Raw genomic sequence first — 7,743 nt, 5'->3', positions numbered from 1 at the left:
TACTGATTATTTTTAAGTTTTGAATGATATATTACTAATTTATCATTGGCTACTACTATATTATCATTAATTTATATTTATCTAAAAAGAAAATAACCACAATATATGCTAGATGATACAATTTGTAAGTTTAAAAAGAAAAAAGTAAGAAAATGTTTAAATGTTTAGATGTAGATGACTTGAAAACCAACTAATAAATGCTCTTAATTTACTATTCATAGTTTAACATTTAATAATAAGTTAAAGTCATAACTTTTATACTAATGCAAGTATCAAAACTAAATGAAATAAATATATACAATATACATTAGGTCAACATTTTTAAGATATTCTTCCAATTTATCAGTTCATAGTAAAATAGTATATATTAAAATAAGTTTTTTTAATGATTTGATTGAATGATTAATGTATATGTATGTATTTTCATACATGTTAGCAAAATACAATTACGTATAAAAAATTGAAAATTTTGAAATATTCTATCAATAATGAAAGTAATGTACTTTGCCATATTTTTTTATCTTTAAGTATATAATTTTTTGTAAAAAATTTATTTTATATATATGAGATAAAATAATTAGAAAAAAATTTACTGAATAAAACTTATAAAAAGATCAACCAGTAATAATTTTAAAAAATATTAAGTGCAAAATACTTACTTTCACATTCTTTTTCAAAAATTTTTTTTACTAACTAAAAAGATGGTATATTTTCAATTGTTGCTTTATTTTTATTACCATTATTCAACATGACTTTCTTGTTATTTTTATGTCAACTAACTTATCTATTTGGAAAGAGTAAAAAATATTATAAAGGGTTATAAAAACAAAAAAAAATTGTTTAACTCTATATTGTTTTCTTGAATAAGTATAAGTTATGATATCCCTTTCAAATAAAATGTTTGAATTTGTTAGCTTATTAGGTGAGATGGTGATCCAAGAGAGGGGTGAATTAGATTTCTCCAACTTCTTCCCAAACAATGATTTCAAAATAATTAAATGAAAAATTAAAACAATAAGCACTTTTGATGAAAATATAATACAATCAATAACAATTAATGAACTTAGAATCAAATATAAACCACAATAGATGTAAGGTGATAGGGATAGAGAAATCAAACATAATAATTTATAAAGATTCAATCCTTTTTCACAAGATGCCTACGTCCTTTCTTCTTGATTGTCTATACCAAGACTTCAATCCATTAATCTTGAATTGAAAATACAATCATATCTTTTTCTCTCTAAGGATAAAGATAGAAACCTTGCATTCTCTACTTTCTAAGCTAAGTAACAACCTCTCAATCCCACAAATTTCAGAGGTTGACTCATTTCTTTATTACAAAATCACTTAATAAAAATATTAACTTAGAACACCTCTTAAAAACTAAATATTCGCCTAATGAAGTACAAAGAAATTTGATGAACAACAACAATAATTTAGACATAACAAATACAAAGATGTAGACTTTTAAGCTTTGACAACTCTTGATTCTTTGAGAAAATGAAAATATAGCATGTTGACTCTTGCTTTCTTGATTCATCAATCTTCTTAGTGTGTTGGAATACCCAATTTATTGAGAAATTGAGGAAATAGCCATTGAAAATGCATGGAAGAAGAAAATAGTTGTTGAAACTTGATAAACTAACCGTTAGAGTTGTTTTAAGGCCTATCCGATCGATTCCTTCCATGAGGGGATTGATTGGTTCATGTTTTGGAAACCAATTCATGTCTTGAAAATGCACCACTTGATCGCTTCTTTCATGTAGGGGATCGATCCTGTCAAGGTGATGATCAATCCCATACATAAGGTGATCGATACCTTTTGTCATTTTAAAATAAAATTTTCTTCTGGGTAAAAAAACCAATTGATCCATTCCCTGAGGGGATCGAACCTATCAAAGCTAGATAGTTGTCTTATGTTTTGTATTTTAGTTACTAATTTGATCATATTTTGAGTTATACAAATCCAAATCAAAAACTATTTAAAGATTTAGAAACTAGACTTAAAGGGTTTTCTATTCATATAAAATTCATCACATAATTCATTATGTACAAATTAGAGTGAATTTTCAAAACTACCCTTGTGCAGTTTTTAGACAACTACAAAGTGTCTAGTAAAAATTCAAAATCTTTTCTTAGAAAATTTGGATTTTGATTTTGTTTAATCCATTAGAAAGTAGACTCAAAGAGCTTTCCAACCATATAAAATTCAAATATTAAAGCTTTGTGAATTAATACAGAAAAATAAAACAAATTCAATATTTGAAAACTTTATTATTGTAAAACAACTTTCTTAAGTTAATTTATTTCTCAAAACCAATATTACCAAAATTGTATTAAGTCCAAAATGAGTAAGTTTACTTTAAAAACAACAATTGGACTTTCATTTAAACTCAAATAAATAATATTTAAACATAGTTTTGATTTGAGAAATAAGAAAATATAAAGAAATGTTTGTTTAAACTGTGAAAAAACTTAAGAACATTTACTAAATAAATCTTTTTTAAAATTTTGATCAAGCTTATTTAGCTTAATATTTTGTTGTTTCAAAATAAGAATCAATTCAAGGCTAACAGAATTGTTTCCCTCAACTTGTTTAAGAGCAACTTGATCAATAAATGAAGGATTATAAACTCATTAATATAGATTAATATTTCTATAATATGAATTTTAAAATCCTAAAAAAAAATATTCTTTAATCTCTGTAAGCCTTGGAGATAAAGATTTTGTTTTACAATTATCATTAGCATCCTCATAACTTTTGTACTTAAATTTTCATTATATTTTATTTTCATTCTATTTTGAAGTTTATTATTGGTGTCATAAAAGTATAACTAAAAATAATATGGGTTAATTAACTTAAATTTGAAATAATTCAAAACTCAAATTCTATATAAATAATTTTTTTTACTATTTTAAATTTTAATTTAATTAAAAAAATAATATAATATACATAATTATAAAAATAAACAAACTTGACTCGATTTCAATTTATTTTAAAAAATCAACAACTTAATAGTTATTTAAAATTAAAAAATAATTGCATATAACCAAAATTTGAATTGAAATAGTAATCCAATCATAATCTAATATTTGTTATTCACTTTTTGTAACAATTAAAAATTTTTCATTTAAACTTTTTTCTTCATCTTCAATATCTCATTTTTATTGTTTTACGGTTAAATTAGTTAATTAATTTTAAAGAATATTTATAAAGTTAAATTATAAGTTTAAGTAATTGAATTTTTTTATTTGGAATTATGGTAATTTGAATCCAACTTTTTAAACAAAAAAAAAGTATGTACCAGTTATTCAATCAAATTTGCTTAGATGTATAAGTGAATAATCAAGTATACTATAAATAAAAGTACATAATAAAATTTGATTCAACTTAATTAATCTCTGATCTTATGTCTAAAACCTAAATCAAAATTATAAGAAGTCAAAACTCAAAATGATTATCATTGTCTCTTGGACTAATGGCCAATGAGGTTTTAAAGAGGGTATCAGGTCTTGGTTTCTAGCCAAGACATCCCCCTCCCCTCTAAAGGCTATGTCCTCTTTTAGACAAAAAATTCAAAATAATTGAAATATTGAATACAATATTAAATTAAGATTTATCAATTAAATTTTGATTATGAATGCTCTTAAATTATTTTTAAATTTAGTTAAATTATAATTCATATTTATATTTAATATGAATTTTAGTGCTTTTGAATAAATATTAGTAATATAGTAGTCTTAAAAACTTTGATATAATAGTAAACATTCTTCAATTGATATACAAATTTTCTACTAATAAAAGAGTTTCATCTTAATCTTAAAGAAAATTGAAATCAATACACTTATATATTCTTCATTGAAACATCATATAGCACTAACCTTATTTGTCATATGCAGAAAATAGAACTATGTATAACCAATCAATTTGTCATCTCATTTTTTTGCTTAGGATACTCTTCTATCAATCAAATGTAATTGTACGTTATATAAATTGAAAACTTAAATTTTCTTTTATTTGAAATTTTTTATTATACATAAATTTTTATTATATAAATATTAAATATATAATTTTAAAAATTAAAATTAAATAAAATAAATTCCTAACCTTCATACTTACTATGTTTTCTTCTTAAGGAAATTGCAATTCCTAAAATAACAAACTTGTTATGTAGCACTTATACAATTTATAATGATTTCATTTTCAGCATTAACAATGTAAATTTTAATGAACAAATGTAATTTGAATATAAACACATTCCAAATATGTTTCCAATTTGTCACAACTTGAAAAAACTCACCAAAAATAATTAATTTTACTTCACTTAATAGTATTTTACTTCACTGTTGTATTGAATTGATTTTTATTTTGAAATGATAAAACTTTAAGCTAAATAAGCTTGATCAAGATTTTGAAAAAGATTTATTTAATACATGTTTTTAAGTTTTATTATTTTGGTACTAAATAAATAATATAATGTTTAAAGTTTAAACAAATTTTTCTCTATTTTTTTTTATTTCTCAAATCAAAACTATCTTTAAACATAATTTATTTAAGCTTAAATGAAAGTCCAATTATTGTTTTTAAAGTGAACTTATTCATTTTGGGCTCAATACAATTATGATAAAATTGGTTTTGAGAAATAGATTAAAGAAAGTTATTTTACAAGAATAAAGTTTTCCAACATTAAACTTATTTTTATTTTTTGTATTAATTTATAAAGTTTTAATATTCGAATTTTATATGGATAGAAAGCTCTTTGAATATACTTTTTAATGGATCAAACAAAATCAAAATCCAAATTTTTTAAGAAAAGATTTTGAATTTTTAGTAGACACTAAGCAATTGTCTAAAAATAGCATAAGGGGTAGATTTGAAAATTTACTATAATTTGAATACAATGAATTAAATGATGAATATTATATGGATAGAAATCTCTTTAAGTCTAGTTTCTAAATCTTCAAGCAGTTTTTTATTTTGAGTTGTGTAACTCAAGATATAATCAAATTAGTAAGTAGAGTACAAAACAGAAGATAACCAACAGCACTGTTCATCTAGATTCATTCAGTATCCAAAATTTGGCTAGCCCAATCGATTGGGTACGAAAGCCAATCGATCCCCTCAGCTATAATGGTCAAAAATTGAGTGAAATTCAAGAACCAATCAATCTCCTATCAATAACAATCGATCCATTCATCCCAAACAAGCTCCAATGACTAGTTTCAAAGGAGGAAAACATGGTTTTTCATTTCCCAAGCATTTCAAATGACTATTTCCTCAATTCCTTTATAAATTTGGCATTTCATCACACTAAAAAGGTTAATGAATCAAGAGAATAAGATAAAATAAGCCATATATTCATTCTTTAAAAGAAATCAAGAGTTTCAAAGCTTTAAAGTTTATATCTTTGTATTTGTTGTATCCAAATCATTGTTGTTGTTCATTCATCAAATTTTTTTGTACTTCATTAGGCAAACACTCAACCTTAAGAGGTATTTTAGTTTGCAAAAATCACTTGGGGTTATTTTGTAAGCAAAATGTGAGGTATCCTCTTGATATTATAAAGGTAGAGGTTACTATTTAAACCTTAAAAAAAAAGATAGAAATTTAATACAATATAGGTTTGTTTCTTGTCAGAGTTTTTCTTCAATTAATAGATTGAAGCCTTGGTGTGGACAACTAAGAAGAGATGACACAGGTGCCTTGTAAAGAAAGATCAAATTTCTACAAATCATTGTGTTTAATTTCTCTATCCATATCTCCTTACATTTATTATTGTTTATATTTGCTTCAAGTTCATTAATTAATAGTTGTTGATTGCATCATATTTTTGTTAAAGTGCTTGTTTTAATTTTTTATTCAATTATATTGAAATCCATTGTTTGGAAAGAATTTAAAAAGATTCAATTCACCCCCCTCTTGGATCACCATTTCACCTAAAAAACTAACATTTACGTTAGGTCATTTAACCATTTGAATAACCAAAAATAAGTGAAGAATTATTATAATTGAGAAAGATTAAATCATCTTGAAATAAAAATTAATCATATATATGAACATTAAAATAAAAGTTTAGAGAAAATTAAATCACGTATTGTTTCAACTAAGGTGTACAATTCATATGGCAATTTAGCAAAATTCATTTTTGAGCTAGTGATAGTTTCACTACCCTCTAAATCATCTAATTCTATAAGTGGGAAGTCCAATTAATATATCCAATGAATCACATAGTGCTAATTGTTGGTGGAGGATATACAAATAGGTAGTAAATCGTCGATAAGTTATCAGTTAATCAATGATAACTTAACTGTAAATCACACATACTTTAATATAAATAAGTGATAACATGGTAATGAATCATAAATTATTTAGTAGTAAATATGTTTATGGTAAATAATTAAAAACTAAATAGTAAATCAATGACAACATAATAGTGATATATAATAATATAATAGTAAATCATTGATAATTTAGTTGTAAATCACTAATAACATAGTATTAAATCACTAATAACATAGTACTAAATTACTAATAATTTAGTTATAAATTAGTAATAATTTAGTTATAAATTAGTAATAATTTAGTTGTAAATTATTGGTAAGATAAAAATTGAGAAAAAATTAAATTTCTTATAATTTTAGCTAAGGTAAACAATTTTTCTAACAATTTGGATGGACCCATTCCTAAATTATTAGTAGCTCCACTACCTTTTGAATTATCTAATTCTACAAGAAAGAAGTCTAATTAAAATGTTCAAAGTGTTCAACGACTCATATAGTGCTATTTGTTGGTGAAGGGTGTGCAATTGATTTGCATTTGGTTTTATATTAATTTTTGTTCATATAAATAACAATTACAAAATTCTAGAGAAAAATATAAAAAAGATATTAATTATAAAGTTTAGAGTAAACTAAAATAATGATATATATTAAAATATTATTTCAATGGACTAAAAGGATTTGATTATATTATCAATGATCAAATGATCAACTCATAAAACATACAAACAATAAAATCATTAACATACGTATATAATTAGCAAATCAACTAAAATAAAAAATTGAAAGACAAAAAAAAATGGTGCTTTAATGACTTAATTATGATTATATATCTTTAGTGAATTTATTTTTATCAATGTAAACTACATGTCCATTTCCTTTTATAAAAACTATAAAAACAAACTCCATATAATAGTTTTATTCCTATAAATACTAATAAGTTTTGATCTCCTTCTATTTGTATTTTTTGTTTGCTATGAAAAATAATATTTTTTGTCTCAATATAAGTCTAATTATAAAAAGAGTCTAAAATAAATAAAAAAAATTTCATTTAAGTTATAGTAAACCAAGTCTTATATCTCATAACTCAGGTAGACTATATGAAATGTAAAAAACGGACTTATGTTAAGTCATAGTTTAAAATTTTCTTGTACCACTTATTTCTATTACAAATAACCTTTTCATATACTTTCTTTAACCCTTATATCATTTCTTATTACTTAATTACTCGTCTTTCGTGGTCTATCTATAGAAGTTTTGGTCTTTTATAAATCTAAAAGCTCATATTTCTTAATTGGTGTCCAGATAAACCTATATTTTATATATCTAAACCATCTCAAATGACTCTCTTTTATTTTTTTCTCAATTTGGATTATCCTTAATTTTTCTTGAATCTTTTCATTTTTGATTTTTTTTCTTCTAGTCTTACCACACATCCAAGTATCCTCATCTTAGTTACGC

The sequence above is a fragment of the Durio zibethinus genome, chromosome 18 (genome assembly GCF_047325235.1).
Source record: "Durio zibethinus cultivar Kanyao isolate XHJ-2024 chromosome 18, ASM4732523v1, whole genome shotgun sequence".
Classification (NCBI taxonomy): domain Eukaryota; kingdom Viridiplantae; phylum Streptophyta; class Magnoliopsida; order Malvales; family Malvaceae; genus Durio; species Durio zibethinus.
Note: the sequence above shows the minus strand (reverse complement) of the source record.